Genomic DNA, 25,731 nt, shown 5'->3' with positions numbered 1-25,731 from the left:
ATGAAACGCTGTGCCTCTCGGGGTGACTCAGCACTTTTGATGCATGAATGTGAGTTCAGCAGCAGCAAGTCTTGTGCACAATGTTTGCCTGTTCGGATGAGCGGCGTGCAGCTGGCCCACAGATCATGTGGGGCTGTAATATATGGTATTGATTTGAATGCAATTAAATCAAAGATAAATTATTTGCATGTGGTTTAATTAGCTCATCGGGCCGAACCACAATACCCTAAGTCTCCACGCCCTCGGAATTTCATGCTTAAATGTCTTGCTAGCGTCAAACTTTAAACAGGGACTGTAGCGGAAGCATTTTTTAATAAAACACACGCCAAACAAAGAGTTGCAGCGTCTTTGAAAACAATTTGAAAGCATTTTTAAACTAAAGTTCAAGTCTTCTTTTTCTTTTTATCCTCTTAATGAGCAACTTGTATTAACATAAAAAAACCTCCAAAGGAGTCAGTGCCTAACCAGCCATGAACCTCAAGATAATGCATAGTATTAGTAAGCGGGTACACTCAGTGGAACATTTAGACGTTAATACAGCTTTCAAGTGTTATCAATGGTACAGATTAAGAGTAAATAGAAATCATTTTCTACAGTTGCAGCGTTACTGTTTCACATTCTGACTCACCCATCTGTAAAAAAAAAAAAGTTTATTAGTGCTAATGCTGACTTATTTTGTGTTGTTATGTCATCCTTACAAGAGGCTTTTCCAGCTTTAGTGAAACTAACTTATTTCTTGTATTGCAGTTCATATCTAGAATGGAAACCTGTTGTCGCTTCATTAGCTAATTAGTGCATCGTTTGAGTTCGCCCCTTGTTTTCCTTCAAGATCATCTTCTAGCGCTAAACAGAGGAAACATCTGCTTTACTGCCGTTCTAACTGCTCCTGACACAAACAGACGTATAAACGCGCACGTGCACACAGATGCTGCCTGTCTTCCTCCCATCGTCATCCTGTCTCAACCACCAGGCAGCTCTTGGCCTCTTCTGCACATAGCTTGTGCAACATTGCCATGAATGTTATTCCATCATCTTCCTCTCTGATCTATACCAAATATACAGTGCCTACACTCCATTGCCCTATCCTGTCCTCTGCCAGAGAGGGCGTTTCGGCCTCCATAGATGCTTAGCCTAGCGAGACAGTATATCCTAACAACAACCCTAACCCTACCTAACATTGTGATACACCTGCATCTCTCTACAGCTTGTAAGGTGACTTGACTGTATATCTGTATTTCATGGTGTCACACCGTCACTTTAAGCACTTAGCATCATTACAGTCAGAGGTCTGTGGGACCTGGGAAGTGGATGATGTCCAAGAATGTTGTCGCTACATCAGATCAGTAAAAGTTCCTGTGGGGGCTTTTCAAAAAGTATAATAATAACCCCTGTCGCCAAAAGGGGCACATACAAGGTTTGTCCTTCCCAGATATGGTGGTGGGAAGGATCGATTACTTCCTCGATGTTTTTCCCTCAGGGGACTGAGAGACAGGCTCACTAGTATTAATAGCTGTCCTCTGATAAGCCAGCCAGCAAACTGCTTATGAAGCGTTGTAATACAATTTAAGAGCTCTTTTTGGATTTGCATGTCTTTGCTATCCTGTTTTTGTTCATCCACGTGTTTGTTTTTGCTGGAGAACCACTTGACACAAAGACTTTGATGATTTCCCCTTCAGAATAGTGACGGGAACCTCAATTTATATGAGACTTTAGTCACTCACGAAAGTGAATCGTGTACTCGCTTCATTTGAGTCACTCGTCACAGAGCGCATGTGCAAAAACTGGCTCATGCAAAACAAGTTGCACCCGTGAGTCAACACCGAGCGCCCGTGAGTCATTGAAACTTCATTCTTCCCCGAGCCCTTGTGAGTTAGTGAAACTCAAGACTTTGTTGAGCATCCGTGAGTCAGTGAAATTTGAGTCTTTGTTGAGCACCTGTGAGTCAGTGAAACTCTAGCGTTCGACCAGCACCCGTGAGAACAGTGAAACATGAGTCTTTGCCGAGCACCAGTGAGTCAGTGAAACTCCAGACTTTGTTGGGTGGCCGTGAATCAGTGAATATTGAGTCTTCATTGAGTACCCGTGAGTCAGTGAAACTTGCAGGCTGAGTGAGTGAATTGTTTTTAATTTAGCCAGCGGTAGCAATGGTGAATAAGTGAACGAGTTAATGGAGATCAGTACCCGTGACTCCCATTTCAGTAAAGAACTTGCAAGTTTTCAACGACTCCTTTTGAACGGCTCATCTCTACAGTAGTCAGACCATCTCGCTGCTCGTGAGCTGTGTTCATTTTGAAGCTTTGTGGCATAAAATGCTGGGAGCAAAGGTGGTATGACTGGCAGGTTGCATGTTTGCCTCAGCACCAGAAAAGCCATTCACCTCATCACAGGGAGTCATACTGTGTAGTGGATAAAGGCACTGTAGATAGGCTCATTGTTTAGGAGGGGAAACATCATGCCTCGCTACAGTATGTTGGGGAAAAAAACAGATGTTGTAGTCGGCAAAAGTTTTGATACAAAAAACAATAGCATGGCTAAATAAAGAAGTGATGCTTATCCAGTGAATACATGTTTTTTATCCCGTAAGTTCCCCATGAGTTATTTTAGCATCATCAGCTGATTTGATAGCCTTTACGCCCTAAATAGGCCCGATGACGAGAGAGCATGGGAAAAATAGCTGTCATGGTGGAAACTGCTGGGAAAAGACTGAGTTCTCATTGGTACTAGTGCAAAGCATGATGGGATATGGGTGCACTGAGGAGGAGGAGGAAACATGGACAAGAAAAGTACTGAGCTTAGGCCAGACCCCGCAGAACCCATTGCAGTTTATGCTTGTTTGGCTTCACTTCATCCAGAGATGAGAAGATGACAAGTGGATGGTCTGTGATCGAGGCAGTGCTTGTGTGGTGTGGTATACGCAGGTGGGCACTGTCGGTCTTATTTTTTTCGATTCTACAATCATCTGGTTGAGCTTTTTCAAAATCCCCTGACGTCTGCAAGAGCAGCGGCGGCCCACATTCCGACATACCAGCCTGATGGTTGCTGGCCCATTAGCAAGGCCCAAGTGGAGGAGCCCACCCAGGGCTGCCCGCCCTTTCATGCCCACCTTCGGCCTTCCTGTCCAGCCCTGGCTGTGGATCAGAGGCAGGCCGCATGTCAGGGGACGGGGCTAATGATGGCCACAGCCATGGCATCCCTTTCAAGCCCATGCCCAAGAGTACAATTTGGATAATGCTATTTCCTGGAGATAAGATGCAAACAAGCTCATTTGACTTTTTTTTTTCCTCATCAGAGGTTTGGGTGGTGAGGGGATTGTTAGCTGTGGCAAACTACGTGATGAAGCCGGTGCTCTGTTACATCATCATCTGATTAGATGCTGCTTGGCTCTGCTGGTGGCTAATATGCCTTGTTGGTGGGTATTCAGCTAAAATAATTGTTTTATCATTTGAAGCTCAATCGCTGGAATGTAATAATGTGAACAAAGCATATGCCGGTTACCCCTAATTGAATCCCATTGGTCTCCCTCGGTTCCAAAGTGGTTTAATCAAGCCTCTTTTACTTGATTATTTTACGCACCCAAGATTGTCTAAATTGTTTCCATGTTAGATTTTCACTCCACATAGCGAAGCACTCCTTAATAGTACTGCGTATGCCTAGCAAGCTTGGCTTCACTGAATTGTACTTGATTTCCGCTGACTTTGGACAATGTAAAAATAAAAAAATAAATCAAAATTTCTACATCTTGCAAAGCCGCAGGCATATGTTGAATTACGAAACGCCACACCATTAATTTCCAAAAAACCTTCGTCTATGTGGCACACGTGCATTGTCACAGCACATTCAACTTTGCTTCACATCAAAATAAAAATGTGGACTGATACTCCAAAATCTTGTTACAGCTTCAAAAAGGAGACCACCTCCATATCCTATATTCAGGTCCATCAGATGACCATGTGTCGTACTAATGTGTGTCTTCCTTGCAGCAGTTGTTCTTGCAAGACAAGGAAACGCTCTATGCCTTCCATTGTAAAATACTGAAAGAACAGCCGGAGGCCCATGATTTATTTGTAATTAAAAATAAGTAAAGTCCATGAAAACCACATCATATATTGTACGCCCCAATGATGAAAAAACGCACCTTAAGGCATTAAGGCATTAACTCTCCAGCTATCTAATTTGTTGCTTCCTTGCATGTGCTAGCTTCTTCATAAATCTCTGTCATGAAGTCAAGTCAGATGGTCATGTAAGGTTTACGCAGTTTTCGATTTGGCAAGGTTACTGATAGGGATGAGCGAGTACACCACTTTCTGTATCTGTATCTGTGTCTGTTCACTCGTCTAAATTATCTGTACCTGTACTCGGAGTGGGCAGGGCATAAATAGGAAGTGGGCGTGGTGTAGCCGGAAATGGGTGTGGCTTAAAAATCAGCCCATTATTTTAAGTCTGAAATTGACATGGATTGATCAGAAGTCGCTATGTTTATTCTTTATTATTCAGCTGTGTGTGTGCTGTGTATGTGTGTAAATGATCTGTAAGAATTATAATTTCATTATTTTTTAATGATCTGTGTGAAGTTGGTGATTCATGCAAACAAGGAAATAATCTGTTAGCCTTGTTCACTGTAGTTTTCTCAAAAGCACCGCGTTCAGTGCTGTGAGCAAAGTTTTCCCACTGACTTTATACCACCAGCCAAATTAGAAGCAAGCAGGCAGGAAAAAAACAAAAAAAACACCGGCAGTGACCGACGCAACACGAGCCGTTTACAGCTCTGTTTTGACTTAATGAAACAAGTTTACCGAGTAACTTTTGATACGAGCTGATCTGAGGAAAACCTAAAAAGCACCCATCCGGAGGGGAGGCAGTGACCGACGCGACACGAGCCGTTTTCACATCTGTCTTGTCAAATGCACCGCGTACGTAACGAAACAAGTTGGCTGTAGCTAGTCTGTCTAGGGAGGGGCGGTCGCTGTGTGTGACTGGCCAGTCACAGAGCGTGAAGAGTGAATACATGAGTAGTTACCCAATGAGGATTTTCCTTCATCACGATTGTGGATAATGACGAGCTGTACTCGTTTCATGCTCGTACTTGGCAAAAATGCATAATCCGTTACGTTACGTTACTCGTCTAAAATGAGTATCCAGCTCATGGTCCTGCAATGTAACCCCATGAATACTGTACTATACTGTAAAAACAACCTTTACCACACAGTTCCCCTCTTGGCATTTGGTTTTGTGACTGCCTGTGTGATCTTTGCTTGAGGACAAGGCAGGGTCTGGACAGAGCGCACACATCCATCCACGTGCCCCGCTGATCCCAATCATTCATAAATTTAGCCTCAGAGATTTGTATCCGCACCATCCGCCCAGCAATAAGTGTTATCTCTGGCCCTCGCCTCCATCCTTGACTACTAGGAAGGAATGACGATGGACATGTGCACACAAGCACCCAGCATCTGCTGTATGTGCATGTAACATTTGCATGAAGTAATCTGAGAAACTGTGATCTTAAACATCACTTCTCTCTGTCCCGTCGCTCCATCTCCACTTTCTCAACAATTCTTCCTATCCCACTGCTACAAAACAGGCAGGAAATTTCCCCTCAGTCATTTAACCCAGATTCAACACTGCAGGCAGGCTGTGCCGTCTAGAGGCTGTAACTTACCAGAATGTAAATAGAGCAGTGTTTTTCGCATTACTTCACCACTTATTTTTAGTCACTGAACAAGAGCAGGCGAGGGTGTGCCTTTTCAAGCCCCGACTTTAAGTCTTATCAGCTATATACACAGAAAAAATGAGGAAAAAAAACAAAACAATGACCCCAATATAGGAAGTGATGTGTTGATTTATGATTTGACAGTTAACTGCAAACCAGTCAGGAGCAACGTTTTTAAACATTGAAAGTCTCTGTCATTGCTTTCTCTTTCTGTCTGCTCTCAATCTGTAAAACATCAACTTGAAGGCACCTTTCATTTTTTCAGTGATTTCCATTGCAAAGATCTGACATTTCCATACACTTTACCGTCTCCTCAACTGTTTAGCTCAAGGCCGCCAGCCATTCCTCGATTACTGGTCCACGTCCAGCTCATACATTCACACAGTGTGTTCAAGCAGAGACAGTCTCCGTGGGCTTCCCACTGTCGTGTACATGCGTACTGTACATCGACTACCAATTTGGAAAGCGATTTATTCGGGACAAACTACAATGAAACTTTGCAGTTGTTAAAATCTCAGTTCAAGGTAAAGCTCTGTGGGTTCTTGCTCTATCCGCAGTTGTTTTGAAAGTTTTTACTATCTGACTGCAACTCTCTGCCTGACACTTCGACAAATCGTTATTTTTTACTTAAAATATATCCAAGTACAGTGGACCCTCAGCTCTTAAATGCCTTAAAGCTGCCAAAATGCCAAACACAGTTTTGGGGAAACGTGTGCCCTGCAGTGGAGAAAAGAAGTATTTGATCCCATCCTGATTTTATAAGTTCACTCCCTTATGAAGATGTGATATCAGGCGTCCCATACATCAGTTTATTTGTGGCGGCTCGTTACTATTGCATTTGGACCGCCACAGAAAGATTTTGTCCCCCCAAACACATTCCAATAGGCTGCCTGTGTAGCCTGTTGTTACAATTCCATCCAGTAGATGGCTTCGCAACGCTGCATAGAGGCGTCAGAGGCATTGTCAACGCAGTGCAAACTGATAGTCAGTCATCAAACGGATATTACAGTCTTACTTACGATATGAACCAACAATATGACACGTAACAAGTGTACGTTAACGCACAACAACAAACAACTACCATTTTATGTGGGTAATAACGACTAATTGCTGACAACGGGTAACTTTAACTATTATTTACAAAGCTCCCCCAAGGCATGCTGGTTACTCCTCAACACTACAATATAGTGAGATATTAGATATACAATGCATGTACAAACTCTTTAGTGGAACAACTCTTGGTGATATAAGGCACCCGTACGCGTGTCGACCGCTGCACAAAATGAAACCAACACCCGTAAGTCAATAACTTCATGCTCTGTTGCTCGATAAGCGTGTTTGACTTTGGCCGTTTCGCTGGATATGATAGGCTGTGCAATCCAAGTCTGTATGTGGGAAAGAAAATGTACAGGAAAAATACAGTTTTTGTTGAAATTTTCTGTGCTTCAAATTTTGGAGCTTAACTTCATCACGGTTTTTCACAAATATATTATTTATAGGGGTGTAACGATCCATCCACTACACTACATCATGTATCGATTGATATTCCTACGATCCAACTACATTGACCTGTGTTCAGCAAGTTGCTATTCCGGATGATATATATCGATCTAAAGGTAAAAGGTAATCAATCGATGGCACCGATACTAAGAAATAAAGCACAGCAGGCTTTATATGGACGCGTGTCTTTTTATCACTTTTAATGATAAAAACGTTAAATGTTACTCTTGTTACCGTTTGATTTGCCTTAAGTTGATAGGTCATACCTGTCTAGCGGGGCGCACGGATGACGTCATGCGGAGTAGAGTAAACGGACCCGTCACATCCTCGCCAAAGAGCACAATTTGGGACTTTTTGTCCTGTAAAGAGTGACTCTAGATGCCCTACACCTCGGACGCTACACTGGATTCAGTCTGCCTGTGATGTCATCGCCACAAATCCTGAATGTTGGACCACATCGAGTAATACAAGTGCTTCGAAAGTTACGTCCAACTTTGAGCCTTTCAAACTCATGGATCAGAGCTTCAGATAAACGTTATGTATGACTTCAACCTGAAGTGTTGGGTTGCACTTTATTCAAATAAAATGTCAATGCATTTGCTATTTGTTGTTTGTTTCTATCCATAATTAATTTATACCTGATTCCCTTACAAAAAAACATTGGCAATCTCAGAAACTTCACCTGCACTGTCCGGTATCCAGGTATTTGTTTCACAGTCGGACTGGTTACATTTTTGGCTTAAAAAGTTACTGAATCGTTTCGGATCGTATCGTTCCAAATGAACCAATATCGTCCCTGAATTGTATCGGCAACCACGAATCGTGATACGAATCGAATTGTTATTAAAATAAATCATTATAACCCTAATTATAATAATAATAAATAAATACATAAATAAATACAAATTCATACATCATGCTGTTTTGTGGTTGAATGCAGCCTTTTATCAGTCAAAACATGTGTTTCAGCAAATGTTACATATTTTTGGCTTAACTTAAGCTTTTTCAAGTATGAAAATGGCCAAAAGAGCTAAAACACAAATATAAGGCATTCAAAAGACGCATTCAAAGACGTTGATAATATGTAGTATTCTACACTGGTCGCTAGGTGTCAGTAATGTTACTGTAAAGACTAGACTCCATCGCTGGAACAACAGGCTTTTATTGCAGGTTAACAAAAGCATACTGTGATGGCCGTACCTTACACCAAGCTGCAACTCAACTCTGAATCCCCAAAGTCACTTCCTGTCCGTCCCCAACTCAGCTCCCCAGGGGGAGCACATTTATAGCAACACATACAAGCACAAGTCTTATTTATATCTTAAATGGCTTATTTTCTCTGATTATGTCTACTATATTGAGTGTTACGTGTATAAAGGTGACTATAGGGGCGTTCGTTCATGTCTAGAGGGCCCTAATGTAAAAAACATATTTCGAAGGTTGTGAGCAGCCTTTCTATACTCTACCAAAATATACCATTTATAAAGAAATAATTTGGAATAAAAATCAATATCTCACCAGTTTCTGCAAATCAGGCAGTGAAAATGTAGTTTGGCCATGTGAGGTTGCCGTACGACTGCCGCTGCAGAAGGGGTTACGGCAGTCAACCCCCAGCTGACACCAGGAAGTGGAGCTCTCCAATCCAAGCACCCCGTGTACAAACGCAAAAGACTGGCTGCATCCTCCATACTAAGACTATATTCTTGAGGACTTGAACCATTGAAAACAAAATCACCCGGTATAATCTCTATGTTGTGATGCTCTATACTCACAGATTATCTCTTTTGTTTTCTCACTCACAAGTGGGTGGAAGCTGTGTGTGTGTGTGTGTGTGTGTGTGTGTGTGTGTGTGTGTGTGTGTGTCAGTGTTCACTGCACATGATGACTCAGTTGAATTTCCACTGAGGTAAGCTGTCACTCTCTAATGAACAGTAAACTCGCAGAAGCACTGAATCACACACACAGAACACACACTCATCCTGTATGCCCAAGTTTAGCTTGTAGATAGCCAACACAGATATTCAGTCATCGGTGCATCAATGAAGTACCACAGAAGTCAGCTTTCCTTCTTTCTGTTATGATCTGCTTTAGCCACACACCTCCACTAAAACAGACTGGCATGCACATACACATTTGCGCTTTGTCGCTGTACAAACAACCCTTCTATAGTGAGAGGCTCCAATGAAGTGGATCAAGTCCAGCAAAGACACCCTCTCACACTTCCCCGCCTTCCCTTTCTCCAAATTCTCCCTCCTGTGTGACCGCAGGGCCTTTCTTCCTTCCTTCCTTCCTCCTGACACAGAGGCCTGGCCGAGTCGCAGGGGAGTCAGGATGGCCGGATGCGCCTCAATCAGACACACTGACTGACAACCAGCAGACACGCAGACAGGAGGATGCCGCTACTGTGGACTTTGGACCGGGTTTTCTTCCCATCCGGAGCCCCAAAGAAGATGACATCATTTTGTTTTGGTAGGACAACAGGAAGGTGTAGGAGAGCATGAAGAAGTATGCAGACATGAAAGGATGCAGAGTGCTGACCTGTGAAGAGGCCAGAGATGGAAGCGTTAGCAGAGGCACACGTTGACCATTGGGCACATCTGACACGTTGGAAAGTTTTATTTTCCGCAGGGCTTGCCTTTTCCCTTCGCCCTACTAATGAATTGATGGAGATTATAAAATATTACAGGATTTATATAATCAAAGCATCACACTGGTCTTTACAATTACAGACAGTGAAAATGGGAGAAAATATGGAGTTTGAGTGATAACTGTATAACTGTGTCTGTTTCAGGCCATGTCCACTCAAAGACGGATATTTTAAAAAACAAACACCGAGTCTTTACTTTTTTTGTTTTTAAGATGACTTTATTTGAATTTTTCACTAAAAATGAATGGGTACTTTTTTTGGCCCATTGGACACAACAAATATCCCTTGATATTTTAAATTAAATAAATATAAACAAAAAATGATCAAAAACAAACTTTCCCGTTGCCATGCCATAGTATAGCATAAACATACACAGTACACATACAGCGGTGTGAAAAAGTGTTTGCCCCCTTCCTGATTTCTTTTTTGTTTGCACGTTTGTCACACTTAAATTTTTCAGATCATCAATCAAATTTAAATATTAGTTAATGACAACACAATTGAGTACAAAATGCATTTTTAAATGAAACATTTTATTATTGAGGAAGGAAAAAAATCCAAACCTGCATGGCCCTGTGTGAGAAAATGATTCGTCTGAGACTGTTTTGCTGCTTCAAGGACCCCGAATAAATAAATGGAACCATGGATTCCGCTGTCTACCAAAAACTCCTGAAGGAGAATGTCCGGCCATCTCTTTGTGACCTCAAGTTGAAACCAACTTGGGTTCTGCAGCAGGACAATGATCCAAAACACACCAGCAAGTCCACCTCCGAATGGCTGAAGAAAAACAAAATGAAGACTTTGGAGTGGCCTAGTCCAAGTCCTGACCTGAATCCTATTGAGATGCTGTGGCATGACCTTAAAAAGGTTCTTCATGCTGGAAAACCCTCCAATGTGACTGAATGACAACAATTCTGCAAAGATGAGTGGGCTAAAATCCCTCCCCAGCGCTGTAAGACTCATTGCAAGTTATCACAAACGCTTGATTGCAGTTGTTGCTGCTAAGGGGGGCCCAACCAGTTATTAGGTTTAGGGGGAAATCACTTTTCACACAGGGCCATGTAGCTTTGGATTTTTTTTCCTCTCTTATTAATAAAAAGGTTCATTTAAAAACTGCAGTTTGTGTTCACTTGCGTTGTCATTGACTAATATTTAAATTAGTTTGATCTGAAACATTTTGTGTAGCAAACGTGTTATAGGGCAGAGGTGTGGATTCACACGACTTGGACTCGAGTCACACTTGAGTCATCCTTTTGATGACTTTGGAAGTGACTTGAAAATATCATCAAAGACCCGCAACTCCACTTAACATCGATGACTTGGGACCTGACTCTGACTTTCGTATGATGGTTTGAAAATACTTGAAATTTTCAGTGAACGTGTTGAGTGAAATGTGTCCCCATTCAAAGTATTCCACTCATGTGATCGTTATTATGTCGTTTCCAGCAAGACGACATATTCTCCCTTTGAATCTGCCTCATTGAATTTATGGACGTGATGGATTTATGGATGGATCAATTTATGGATTGATTTATTTCGGACGTGACTCAACCTGTCTTGTCTTAACTTGAGACTTGACTTGGACTTGCTCGTCTTTTTTTGAGACTTGGCTCCAGACTTAAGATTAAAGACTTAAAGACATACTTGAGACTTACAAAACACTGACTTGCTCCCACTTCTGCTATAGAGTGACCATATTTAGATTTTTTGGGGGCCTCATGGCGGTCACGGGACATTCAAATTGTCCTAACTTCCAGCCCTTATATAGTACTCAACATAAATAAATGGAAAGATTTACAGTTAATCAATTTACTGAGCTCATGGGTGATTGGTATCGGAATCGGCAGCATAAAACCCTGATCGGAGCAGCCCTAGTGTTGATTGTTTTTCTTTGTTATTCACATACCCCCTATGACAATTGCTGTTCCCCTGGGGGTATGCGTATTTATTACCAATTTGTGAGACTGAGATATGTTTTTTGCCGGGAAAAAAGTCATATTATCGAAGAAAAATATATATTATTTGCTTATCATTATATTTATTACTATTATAGATTGGACACCCACTTGTAGGACGCGTGTGCTGGGTTTAGACCCTCGTGAGACAGTTTAGTTTTACCCAGCTGATGATTTGTTGTAGTAGTAATCCTATATTATATAATAATATTATGATAATTATTATGTATAAATAATATGTATATGAATAAAAAATTGTACCAAAAATGTACAAATATGCAGGGCCATGAAAGCTAGCGTGTTATCCACCACAGTCTCCACTTGGCTTTAGTGTCCTGTTTTGTAGCTGCCATCAGTACAATCTCAAATCAAATGTCTTCATACTGTGTAGCTCTTGTATTGTTGTTGTTTGATAATGTGGTTCCTCATAGCATTTCAAAGCATTTTTTGAAGTGAAAACGGCTTGAAAATTGGTAAAAGCTGAGGCACATCAGCGTGTGGGAGCTGCTCACGGCTGTTGCTGTGCATTGGGAAAGTGGCATACGACTGTTGCATGATACCGTATGTCTTCACAGAGCAAAGCTTGTGTTTATATACAGTATATATAAAGAGATGTGCATACGTCTGCCTCCAAGCTTCTCAATGCTTCATTTGGGTTTTGCAGTGACACAATTATCTTCTTGATGTGATGACATTTCCATGAATGGAAGGGAGGAGATAGCGTAAGGGAATCGGACATAAGCATCGATCCCCCTTCCATCACCCCCTCGTCTATTTCTTTTCTTAGAAGAGAATACAGTGAGTGCCAGCTGCAATACAGTGGAGCACTTCAGAGAGGTTAACATCACTGCACTCCATCCAGCGCCTCTGCTCATCAATTCCAAGCCTTGTCCTGTCACCGTGGGCCTCCGGCGGGAACAGCTGGCTGCAGGAAGACAAGTGCTCTTCCACAGGCTGTCCTCTGATCAGCTGCAGCCAGCTGTCCAACAGCAGCCCCGCTATTCACAGCGCTACCGGCCAGCCAGGCCCTCTTTCACTGCTGTCACTGTCGCCTCCACTGTACTTTTTTTCTCCTCTTCCTTCCTTTTTTTCACCCGCAACAGAAGCGTCCACCCTTGAGCCCCACAGCAGCAGGGCTCATCTGTCTCTCTCGGCTCTTTCATTCTCTTCACCCTGAGTGAAATGTACATTTTGATTCCAGGCCTTCCCAAATTTTGCTCTGCCGTTTCCATCTTCCTTTGTCTCTTCAGCCTCTTTCTCTTCCTGTCTTTCCCGCTGGGTCTTTAGATGAACTTTTGTACTCGTCTTGAGGTGGACCTTTGTCTTACTTTTACCCTGGCAGCAATTCGTTATCCGGCCTTGATTGCCGTTCCCCCAAGTCCCTTCTGTCTGGCCGTCTTGTGGCAGCCATTCCTCTTTTCCTTCTTTGTTAGCTGTGGTGTCTCACTTTCGCCACTGCTGCCTCTGCGCTCCATTCTTTGACACGCCACCGCAGTCTAATGTGCTTCCTTTTTCCAAATGTCACAATGCAGTGTCTTCTCTTTTTCTTTAGTGCTACTTGCTCTGTGCCCCCATTCTGCAGGGTTTTTTCACAGGTGTCTGTAAGGTGGGGATTTACATTTTCTCAGGACAGGCAGCCCGTGGAGAGAGGCCTGCTGGCAGATCAAAGGCTCCGCCTGTAAAACGATCTGAAAAAGTCGGACATTAGCATCCATCAGGGTACCTTGAAAGCTCCCTGGTCAGCCGAGAGGGAAGCTGAGGGCCCCCCAAAGTGAAAGCCTAGTCTGCAGAGGGGTGATGGAGTAAAGAGGTGGGGGCTACTAAATTATATCAGTAAAAGGGACAATTCCCAATCCAAGCTGGAAATGTTCTCCCAGATTTAATCCTCCCTTCTTCCCTTCTTTTCCTTTAGTCAAGTCTGTAAGGGAAGATTCTCTCCATCATTGCTTTGCTCACTGCTGACTTGTATTATTTCATGTTGCCGTCTACTCATGTTGCAGTCTACTCATTGAGGTCGGTCTGGTCAGAGAGATGCCGATGGGTTTGTTTTGGAGGTGTGAGGTTTTTGCACTTTTATGTCCAAAGTGCAGCTTGGGGACCATTTTTGTCTCACAGGTCATGTTGTATTTGCCCTCAGCTTATTCTAAAAAGAAAATGTATTTACAATCCATCCACCCATTTTCTATGCCGCCTATCCTCACTAGGGTCGCGAGTATGCTGGAGCCTATCCCAGCTGACTTCGGGTGAGAAACAAAGCTGTGGATGTTTTTTTTTTCAGATGTCTTAGCGAATATTGACCTACACTGGATTGGTTTTAGCATCTTTAATGCACAAAATGTGTCAGTGTGCCCACATGTTAAAAAAAAAGGAAAGAAAAAACAAGGTCAAGTGGCGATGGACTCATGCAAATTGATGGCAGGGTTTTCCATCAGTACAGCAAATACACTGAGAATTGCCTCCAAACAAGTCTTTCAACTGACAACCAGACGCAGATGGCCACTTTACGCTGGGCTCTGGGATCATCAGTGAATGGTGAAAAAACGCAAATAATTGATACACCTATTCAAATGTATATTTTTCACATACACAGACACAAACCCCAACCCCCTCCCAGCTTGACATTGGTGTTCTCTGTCGATTTTGGATAAATTTGCAATAAGAGCCTGTCGTAATTATCAGAATTATTACATTCAGCTCCAGAAACCTCCCTTTCTCTCTTCAATTGCCATTGTTCACTTGCAATATAATCCATCTTAAGGTATAAAATGTATAGGTACTCACCACTAATGAGTGATAATGTAAGACAATCCATGATGGGAGTCACGGCGTAGCCTTTAGCTGGCTTTTGCAGCTTTGTTTACCTCTGTTTTGGGTTGCTGGCGTGAGAAACAGCGCTGAATTCAAGAAGTAGCTCATGGCAGAACAGGAAGGTTGCGTTGAAGAGGAAGGTGTTGATCTCGTTGAATCATTTCTTATGGAAAAATTGATTTCTTTAGCGTCCATTTCGGTCAGGGGCGGACCTTCTTGTACGAATTCATGACACTAACCAAGTTTCCACGGTGTTAACTTGTGTTCACCCCATTGCGAAGTTTTGAGGCTGGATCGACTGACTTTTGCGTCTCACATGGCACACAACTATGGTGCATTCAAGGACTTCCAAACAATGTGTGAAAGGTTTGGGAAAAACTATGACGACATAAATATGTCAACATTGTGGTGTTTATAACAGTGGTACAAGCGTTCTGTACGTTTTACCTGCATTGTGACGTATTTATAAACTATTACTGGCTTATGGTGAATGAGGTGTGTTTTCTGCGGCCTATTTTTGGAGGAAAAAAATTACATTAAATGACTTATTTGGCCAAAAATCCACCACATCCACTGCATTAGCTTGATGCAAAGACTCTGCTGCTTTGATGCTTGTCTTGTTGACTCAGCCTTACTGATAATTGTGTGAATAATAATTGTATAAATAAATACAATGGCGTAAATGGCATCATTTCAAAACCACCCCGCCTACAGTACATAATCTGCAGCATTTTAACTACCTGACACTCAGGTAACAGGTCCCACCTGCCTTTCAAGTCATGATGAAGCAGACAGCTTCTAAATGTGTGGTCCCGACTCAAATTCAACTGGTGCTTAAACTTAAGTTGACATCTCCAAAAGTGTTATCACCCTCCTCATCACCCCAAACCGTACCACTGACAAAATAAATATATGAACGATCGGGACAGGCTCTCATTAACAATGTCTGTTGCGACAACACACTTATTACTCATGAATGTAATGGACACGCACGCACACGCCAGTTGTGTGCAGCTTGCCGACATGTGTGAAGCCTCCTGCATGAGGGGCTGCATGCCACTGTCTGAGCACAGTAATGGATGTCCCGTTTGTTGCACAAACTCAGACAGATAGCTGCGTGTCCACCCCAAGATGAGTTCCTCCTCTGTTTAGGGAAAAGGATGTGATCTCACTCGTTAAAAATCCAACCTATGTCACTCACCACTCATGACTTAATCCAGGCTTTTCCTTTGTGCAGCAGAAAGCGCTCCTCTTCTCCTCTGCTCCATCTATCTATTTATCTATTTATCTATTTATCTATTTATCTATTTATCTATCTGTCTGTCTGTCTGTCTGTCTGAAATTTGCCTTTACAGTCAATAAAAGTTCTGTGATGCCGAAAGTGGACCCTGAAACACATTACAGTTTTTCTCACATTACAAACTTGGTTCTCGAAGGCCCCAGTTTTCATATGATTGGATTTTCAACTACAATTTCTGCCAAAATTTTCCCTCGGTTCTTGACCCTGTCTCAGTTATTGCACAATATTGCGTGTAACCGTCGTAATTTACCCTTTACAATATCCTGTAAGGCACGGAAATAAAAAAAAGGAACAGATTTATTGAATTTACATTGTTTCCTATGGGAAAAATTGCCTTGGGTTTTGTGTGTTTTGGTTTTTGTCTAATCTTTTGGAATGAATTAATAACAAAAGATGAGCTCCCACTGTGTTGTCTCCTATATATTACAGTATGTTTACTATTATTTCCTATGTGATGTTATTTTCAAATCTCCCCAAAAATACGTTGTAAAGTTGTCCCTCGCCACATCGTGGTTCAAATTTCACAACTTCACGGTATCACGGTTTTTATTAATAAATCATGCTGTATTGTGGTTTAATATACCCTATTAGTAAATAAGAATACCCACATTTCCTTGCTTAAATGAAGCATTTTCAAGCATTAAAATGGATTAACAAACAAAAAAAACGCATTCAAATTGTGAATGTGGTATACAAACCTGGTCACTAGGTGTCAGTGATGTTACTGTGATGTTTGGTGAGACACAAAAGCACCAGACTTGATCGCCTGAACAACAGGCTTTTATTGCAGTTTTAACACGTTTACTGTGACACACACAAGCACAAGTTTTATTTATGTCTTCAATGGTGTATTTTCTCTGGTTATATCTATTATATTGGGTAATATGATGTAAAGGTGACTATATGTGTGTTGTTTCATGGCTGGAAGGCTGTAATAATGTTAAAAGCTGCATTGAGAAGAGTGGAAACAGCTTTTCTATGCTCGATCTACAAATACATTTGATTTATAAAAAAGCAATCTTACTTTGTGGAAATTCACTTATCACGGTTCTGAACTTATTGGTTCTGGAACCAATTAACCGCGATAAACGAGGGTTTATTGTATTTTATTGTAGCAGTTCTGCTGTATTAGTGGTCAGAGAAATGAAAAACATTTTCAACAAAACACACCATATCAATGGGTATTGCTTGCTAGATTGCAAGTACCCTGCTGTGTAATCGCTGACGAACAAACAAGCAAATTACCACAAAAAGTACCTCCTTGGTAGGTAAATATGCGGCTTAGGCGAGGGGATGGTCTGCGTTTTGATTAACACGGTTGCTACTGGAAAGAATCTACCAAAAAAATCTATCAAAATCACAATAGATCAAAAACAGACTAGACTCCCGGCTGGAAACAGGAGTCGAACAGCGGCCTCCTACAGCAAAGTCCACTGTTTCATTGAAGCAGCCACGCCACCCCGACCTCCTCCCTGTGCAAACTTTCTTTGTTAATCTCATTTCCTTGTTTGCTCTTGAACGACAAAAAAGTTTCCTAGCAAACATAATTGAGCATAATTTTTATGATATGTGGAAGGCCCTTGTTTGAGGTTGTCATTCATACAAAAGCTCGGTAATATGAATGAATAGCATGCTATGCCCTTCCATTATGTGGAAGTGTCATACATTTGTTACCGTTTGATTCAAATGCAAATAACTCTATGGTTACCAACACATGAATACAGTACGGTACAATACAGTGCATCAGCCAGCTGGTTACGTGGTTTTAAGTGGGAAGCCTTCCCCTGACCACCAGATAGCATATTTGGACTTTTCCAGAGAATGTATTTATTTAAAAAAAATGGACAGTGCTTATTAATGAACACTTGTGTGTAAATGTGCCAGAATTAGCCCAAAGGCTACTTTACATCTGTAGTCCCTGGCAGGTCAAAGAATGAGACGAGGGAAAAAAAACAAAACACCAAACCGTCATTCAAGAGAACTGTGTGACAACGACAGTACATGGACAATAAAACACAATAACAACATACGACAATAAAATAAAGCATTATAGTCAAGTGAATGGTTGCAGAACTGATTCCTCTTAAAAGACTTGGCGGTAGCAGAGTCTCTTGTAGCAACTAGGATGTTGTTCCAGATTTCTGTACCTGTGCCTGATAACACCAGTTGCTTTGTGTTGATAGCTATAATGTCAGTTTGTTAAACCCCCAGATGCATCAATTCCTCATCCACCTCCTTAAAAGAAAACACAAAAAAAAACCATCGCATTCGCCATTGTCAAATGATTCGTCAGCAATGGCCGCCATTGCCTTGGAAATGGGAAAGCAGTGATACTGTATGTCCATTTTTACTACAAAATCCCAGCAACAAGCGCTGCCTTCCTTTAGCTGTGTGTGCAATTTTCTTAAGGCCACGTTCACACGAATATGAATATTTTTGTCCACACGCAAAGATTTTTTTGTTTTTGTCCTGAAAAACTGAGGAAAACTCTGGCCAGTGTGGAAATTTTCAAAAACTCTAGCTTCAGCGTGTGTGTGTGTGTGTGTGTGTGTGTGGGCGGCTAAAGCAAAGCTTTTTGGTTTGTGTCACAACAATTGTGCGACATTGTCTCATGTTGTAAAACCTTATTTAACAACAGTACAAGCCGTTCCAGTGGAACCTCAGTTAGCGTCATTAATCCGGTTCAGAAGGTCTGACTCAAACCAAAATGTAACTGAATCAATTGTTCCTAAAGGAAATAATGCAACTCCAATTAATCCGGACCAGACACCCAAAAATGTTTTATATAGTTTTACATTGAAAACTGGGTCACGACTGAATGACCATTAAAAAATGGGGGTCCCAGGTTGAGACCATTAGAGAACCCCTGCACTAGAGGAAGTACTCCATTGGAGGCACAGTCTAAGGGTACATTTATCTTGTAAAAACAGAGATTTTTTTTTTTTTAAATACAGAGAGAAGTGACAAACATCTGTAATCGCATTCCAGTAGTCGATGTCACTTTGTGAAGTAGCAGTTGGCACATACGCACCATCTGTGCATCATCGTCAAGCTGTCTTTTCAATGCAGCAGATTTGACAGTAGACTTCCACGCTTACCAGTGAGTGGCGAAAATCTGCGAGTAATTGATACGCCCATAAAAATGTCTAATTTCAACAAATGGCACACACCTCCCCCTCCAAACCTTCCTTTGCAATAAAAGTGACTATGGAATTATTAGATGAGATGCAGCTCCAGAACCCTCCCCCTCTGTCTTCAGTTGCCGTTGTTCACTAGCGACGGAAGCTAACAAGCTAAATGCTAAAAGCACAATGCGGGTTTCAGTCCTAAATATGCGTCGCACACTTACCAGACGCGTTTAATAAAATATATCGGTACCCACCACTAATGAATGATAATGTAAGATGATCGAGAGAACAGATGGAATCGGAGTCAAAGTGTAGTGACGGCTCGGCACGCAACTATGGTGTGTTCAAGGACACCGGACAAAGTGACAACCCTTGACAACAAAACATTATCACTGAAGCATGGAAACATATGCTATGGTGTACCATATACTGTATTTGAAAAATACACCTGCGCTGGTGACAGTGTAGTAAATACAATACAAGGCACTGAGTGGAATAATACACATTATCCTGACCAGAACAAAAATAAAACAGTGTTATCACCCATTGTTGTTTTGCTGGTGCTCACGCATGCCAACCCTCAACACTCTCTTCTACTTTCACACTTGCACCAAAACGATAACAGTTTCATTGTTAGAAGCTTCCGCTGTCAAACTTGTTTCCAAATGTTTGCATTTTTGGCCCCACAACACTGTTGTCATGTAAACAACCGGCCAAAACGATTTTGTTTTTATCTGTTTTCAGTTGCAAAATGTAAACAGCCCCTTCAATGCCCGTAGGAGTGATTATGAGTGTTAATGGTCGGTTGTCACTGAGTCTCACTCACACACGCAGATTCAGAGATTCCGCAAAAGCAGCAAGAATCAAGTCGCAGAAGAAGACTTGGTGATAAGCTGCCTTTGTCTTATTACACAAACTGCAGAAAAGGCAGGATATTGCGGCAACGGTGTGAGCTTTCACACAGCGATTTGGCATGCCACTTTTAGATGCATGAGTGACGACATCAGCACCACTGCCATCACTAGGCTGATGTATCGTGCATGTATCGTGCTGGACTTGGCCGTGATTCCCCCTCTCCTGTCCCCCGCTGGCCTGCGCTCACACTGCATGCGCTGCATTATGTTTTGGCCCGTTAGCTCGTGCTATCACTTTTATTCTTCGGTACTACTGCACTTTCCTATTTTGAGTTGTTGTGATTATTTCTTATTGTGGAAGACGGCGTCTGTCGTTAATTACGTTCGAGAGGAGCGATCGCATCCATTGAATGACATGTCTTTGTTACGAACACAAAATATGAGCTGGATTATGGTGAGCCTTTGTATTTTTTCTATTTGGAAATGTGTCATTTGCAGGAGCGATCACATTACAGCAGGGGTGGACAAACTTTTTCCAGCGGGGGCCACATACTGAAAATTAAAAGGATGCAAGAACCACTTTGATACTTTGTAAAGCAACACATGTAGATAAGATAAGAAGTTAGATATATTTCAAGAGAAAAAAATGCATCTCAGCTTTGTGACATAAGCGAAAAAGTGTTGGCTCTTTTTCCCTTTTTTTTTATTTTCCGAATATTTCAACTTTCTTCTTGTACATTTTCTTCTCATGACATTTTGACATTATTCCCATAATATTATCACTTTTCCAAATTTTCCAAAAATTACAACTTTATTTACTTTTGTTTGTTTGTTATAATATTATGGATTAAAACAAAGAACACAATTTTTCCTTGATATTTAATCATAATGTGATTAAAATGACATTATTTTTCATTGTAATATTATGAATTTCTTCTCGTAAAATTGCGCCTTTTTTCTTCATTAGAATGCGACTTTTTTCTCTTGATATTTTGACTTTATTGTCATAAAATTACTGCTGTTTTTTCCATCTGTTTTTATTCCAACTATTGCAACTTTCTTCTTGTAAATGTTGAATCATAATTATTACTTTTTCTCCAACCTAATTTTCCAAAAATGTCAACTGTATTTTGTTTTGCTTGTTTCTCATAATATTACAGCTTTAAAAAACATGTTTTCTTTAATATTTAAAGTCAGTGCTACTAAAATGATTTTCTTTGGAATATTACGACTTTATTCTCGTAAAAATTGCAACTTTTTTCTCGCGAGAATGTGATTTTTTTCTCTTGATATTTTGACTTTATTCTAATCTTCTCTCATCTGCTGTTGTTTTTTTTTTATTTTCCAGCTATTGCAACTTTGTTGTAAATTGTCTTCACATAATATTCTGACTTTACTGACTTTATTTCCATGATATTGTAACTTTTCCCCAATCTAGTTTTCCAAATATGACAACTTCATTTTTTTGTTGTTTCTCATAATATTTAAAAAAGAATTTCTATATTTTTTTATATTTTTTTAAAAATATTTCAGCTTTATGCTACTAAAACAATGTTATTTTTCCTCTTAATATTATGATGTTATTATTGTAAAATTACTGCTGATGTTTTCAAATTCTTTATTTTTTTTAGAAAGTCCAGTGGAAAAAAACAGCCGCGGGCTACAAATGGCCCCCAAGCCGCACTTTGGACTCCCTGCATTACAGTCATTAAATCATGCCATTCCCACACGTTTTACAGTCAAATTGAAGGAGGGGATTTTACCCAAACCTGAGCACGGTACAAGTGACCTCATGTGAGTGCATCCTTAATTACTCCTTAACTGCCACATTGTTTTCAACACAACAGGGCAGGAGAAGTGTCAACATTTCCCCCCAAGTATCTGAAGTGGCCGGACAAAAAGGCACTTTGTCATTTCTAAAATGTTTCAATTGAATCTTCAATTTCTATCCCACCATGGTTCACCAGACATGATTATTTTCGAGCTGAGCAGAAGTGAAGCAGCAACTCGGTTATTGTTAATAATCCATTCCAAAAAGCCTGACGGAAACCGGGTCGTTTGAAAACCAAAGCAATTTTTCCCATAAGAAAGAAAATTCAATTCAGAAGTTCCAGACAACCAAAGACATTAACAAAAAATACATTTGATAAAGAAAACAGTGCAAAACAAGTAATAATAAAAATGAAATACCATTTAAACATTTAACATGACTTTTACCTTTATTGAAGAGTCGTGTTGGCGAGAGGAGGGGATCCGCACCAACTACACCTTGGCGACATCTACCATCGTTTGTAGTCTCTGTTTCGTTAACACCTTTATCTTATTTCATTTCCTCAGGACGGAATTTATTTTTGATGCAGACTTCTCGTACATCCTGGGGACATCAGTCCCGTGGACGCCCTCGTCGTGCTTTGCCATGAGTTATTACTTGAATTCAACAGTGATTCTCACCTTCTTTTATTAAATTGCTGACACCCGCAACTTTGTTTGGCCCCATGGCAGGTTATTTAGCAATTGCACGCAGTCAAAAGTGCACATAGATTGAGTCATGGGGTGCTTTGTTGGGGCTCCTGATTTTGTAGAGCGATACTCTGACTATGTTGGACAATAAACGAGACAGTGTGCGAAAATTGGGGCAAAATTTGACTGAGAATTGTGGTTGAAAACCAATTTATATGAAAACTGGGGCGTTGGAAAACCAAGGTTTGACTGTAATTGGATTTTCTATTCCATCACACAACTGTACAATTATGAAAGCACGAGCCCTTTTTCCCGTGTTACAACACATATTTATCAATTGACTTTACTTGCAGGTCTCCATCGTATCTACAACCGGTTGCATGGATTCACGCGTTGTACGTTCAAACAGAGACTCCAGCAGGATGAGCCATGAGATAAGATAAGATCCTGAACAGGTGGCATGAATGACAATAAAAGATAAAGACTGAAGCCGCCCGTCTTTGGCAAGGAGCTGCTGAAATGTGATATACTCACATATAACATTTATGACGCTCTGCATTTGCATGACCTGAGGATGTACCGGCATTTCCAATCTGCTTGTAGAAAGCCCAGAGGACAAACTGTCAGGAAGTTCACAGGGGGGCGAGAGCGCTTTCAACCACGCCAAAATCACGAGAAACCAGACCAACCTGATGTCTACTTAGTGGACGAGGAAGGAAGGAAGCTATACGAGAGAGGAAGAGAGAGCCTCCTACCGGTTGGACATGTCTTGAACACCTGCCCAGGGAGGCGTCCAGGAAGCATCCTGACCACATGCCCGAGCCACCTCTTCTGGCTCCTCTCAATGCGGAGGAGCAGCGGTTCTACTCCAAGTCTCTCCCGGATGCTTCTCGCCTTATCTCTAAGGCAGAGGCCAGCCACCCTACGGAGAAAACTCATTTCAGCCGCTTTTACCTGTGATCTTGGCCCAAACTCATGACCGTAGGTGAGGGTAGGAACGTAGATGAGCGCTTTGCCTTTCGGCTCAGCTCCCTCTTCACCCCAACGGGCCGATGCAGAGTCTGCATCACTGCAGACGCCTCAGCAATCAGCATGACCCTTGAACAAGACCCCGAGGTACTTGGTCGTCCACTCGGGGCAGGATCTCATCCCATAACTGCTGTCATGGAGGCAATGAAACAAGGACATTTTGCCAGACACACAGATTTATTTTAGCAATGATAGCGTCACAGCTGAATGAGTTCTGTCTTGACCGATAAGATGAACTACACTTCACACACAGCCTGGTAGTGATAATCATCATCTGCTACATTTTAATCAAAAAACATATGTTTCATACATTTTGAGTTTTATATTCAGTAAGTTTTGCTCACAAATGTGAAATGTATTCATTCATTCATTTTCTATAGCGCTTATCCTCACTACTGCCGCGGGGTACGCTGGAGCGTATCCCAGCTGACTTTGGGCGAGAGGCAGGGTTCACCCTGAACCGGTTGCCAGTCAATTGCCTTCACACTCAACAACCATTCACACTCACAGTCACACCTATGGACCATTTAGAGGCGCCAGCTAACCTAACATGCATGTTTTTGGACATGCAAGAGGTATGGAAAAAAACCTGCACACACGGGGAGAACATGCAAACTCCACACAGAGATGCCCAACGGAGATCTTCCAGCTCTCCTGACCGTGTGGCCAACATGCTCACCACTTGGCCACCGTGTGGCCCAAATGTGAAATAAACTACTGAAAAGTAATATCTACTTCGCTAGTAGTCCACATGTGTCTTCTCCTACAAATTGTCATGTTTGTTATGGTGGAAATGATGTCATCGACGCTTCTGATTGGCTAAAATTGCCCAAAATTGCCATGGGTGCAGCGCCGGCATTACTTTGGCATGCGCATGACAGCCTGTGAATGCGTATTTGTGTGGACAGAAATAGTTTCATAACGCCACCGTGTGAATGAAAGGTTTTTTTTAGGATTAGCATTATGGGAAACACTGGTGTTAGAATTGGTAGCGTGTAGCATGTAGCTTTGTTTATAAGTATAAATGAAATGCCCTACGATGGCTATTGACTATATTGTCAGTGCAAGTCAATGACAGCTGCAGCTTGTCGTCATGCTGTCGTGGTATTCACTTACCTTCGGAGGATCACATGCTTGCACATACTGACATTGTTTATTCAGCTTTTGTATTACAGTCGTGGGAACTTTACTGGAGAATGTGAGGTCTTGGTGGTATCAGCTGGCTGTGCACAGTTGACCACACAACGTGCCCTCATCGGCACACACACATTGCGCTGAGGAATGCCGCTCACAATCCACCTTATCAGGTGTTTTGTCTCAGGGACATCCGAAGAGGGCTTGGCACTGCAAGTAATCGACCTCTTGGAATACATACCTGTCTTTCTTTTGCTACTCATCCCTGTCTCATCCTGGATAACCCCCTCGTCTTTGCAGCCTCGACCCCCACCCCCGCCCCATCCCTATTTAAGTCATTCAATTTCAAGACACTTGTCTGATTTGTTGTAATTGTATATTTTTTTATTTATGTAAATAAATACAAATATTTTTATTATAAAGAATTTTTTGGCATGTCTAAAACAATAAAACAATAGAATAAGATCCAGCACACCCCCACAACCCTAGTGAGGCTAAGTGGCATAGAAGATGGATGGATGGATGGATGGATGGATGGATGGATGGATGGATGGATGGATGCATGGATGGACAATAGGATAAGTCAGTTCCAGCGTCAAACCGTTGCTGTGCCGCACAGCAGTCTAACATGTCATTCAATTGTATGACTGCTGAATTTGAAATGCAAAACAATGAAACATTTCAAACTCAAACCCGTACGTGTCACATTTGAAAATAAGGGACATGTAAAGAAGCACCATTGCTGAGCACCACTATTATTATTTGTCAAAACATACTGAAATGCAGGTGATATGTAGAGTCTGGTCACGACACAAAACATTGCTGAGACATTAACTTACATTACCTTACCTCAACACTGCATGACGTCATGAAGTCAGCCATGAAATGTCCAACATGATAGAGTGAAAAAAAAGTTCTCCTCCCACCTGTGTGGTTGTGGTCTCGAGTCCCTGCAGCATAAGAGTTGCACAGTGTGTCGTAAACAATGAATAATAGGAGTGTAAAGGTGACTATAGGGGTGTTGTTTCATGCCTACAGGGCTCTAATAATGTTGAAAACCATATTTAGAAAGCAATAAACAGGTTTTGTATGCTCTCTCTCTGAAGATATTCCATTTATTAGCATTGAATCCTGTTGCGGAAATTCATTTACAGTATGGCGGTCAGGTCCGCAACCACTTAACCGCTATAAATGACGGCCGACTCT

General features: G+C 41.6%; 1 protein-coding gene across 2 annotated transcripts in view; it reads left to right on the top strand.

Annotated features, from left to right (window-relative positions):
• Nucleotides 1-25,731, top strand: part of ccnd2a (cyclin D2, a) — a 205,026-nt gene that overhangs the window by 120,196 nt on the left and 59,099 nt on the right. The gene's annotated exons all lie outside the window — the stretch shown is intronic.

Source organism: Dunckerocampus dactyliophorus, chromosome 5, assembly GCF_027744805.1.
Source record: "Dunckerocampus dactyliophorus isolate RoL2022-P2 chromosome 5, RoL_Ddac_1.1, whole genome shotgun sequence".
Classification (NCBI taxonomy): Eukaryota; Metazoa; Chordata; class Actinopteri; order Syngnathiformes; family Syngnathidae; genus Dunckerocampus; species Dunckerocampus dactyliophorus.
This window is presented reverse-complemented; position numbering and strand designations above follow the sequence as displayed.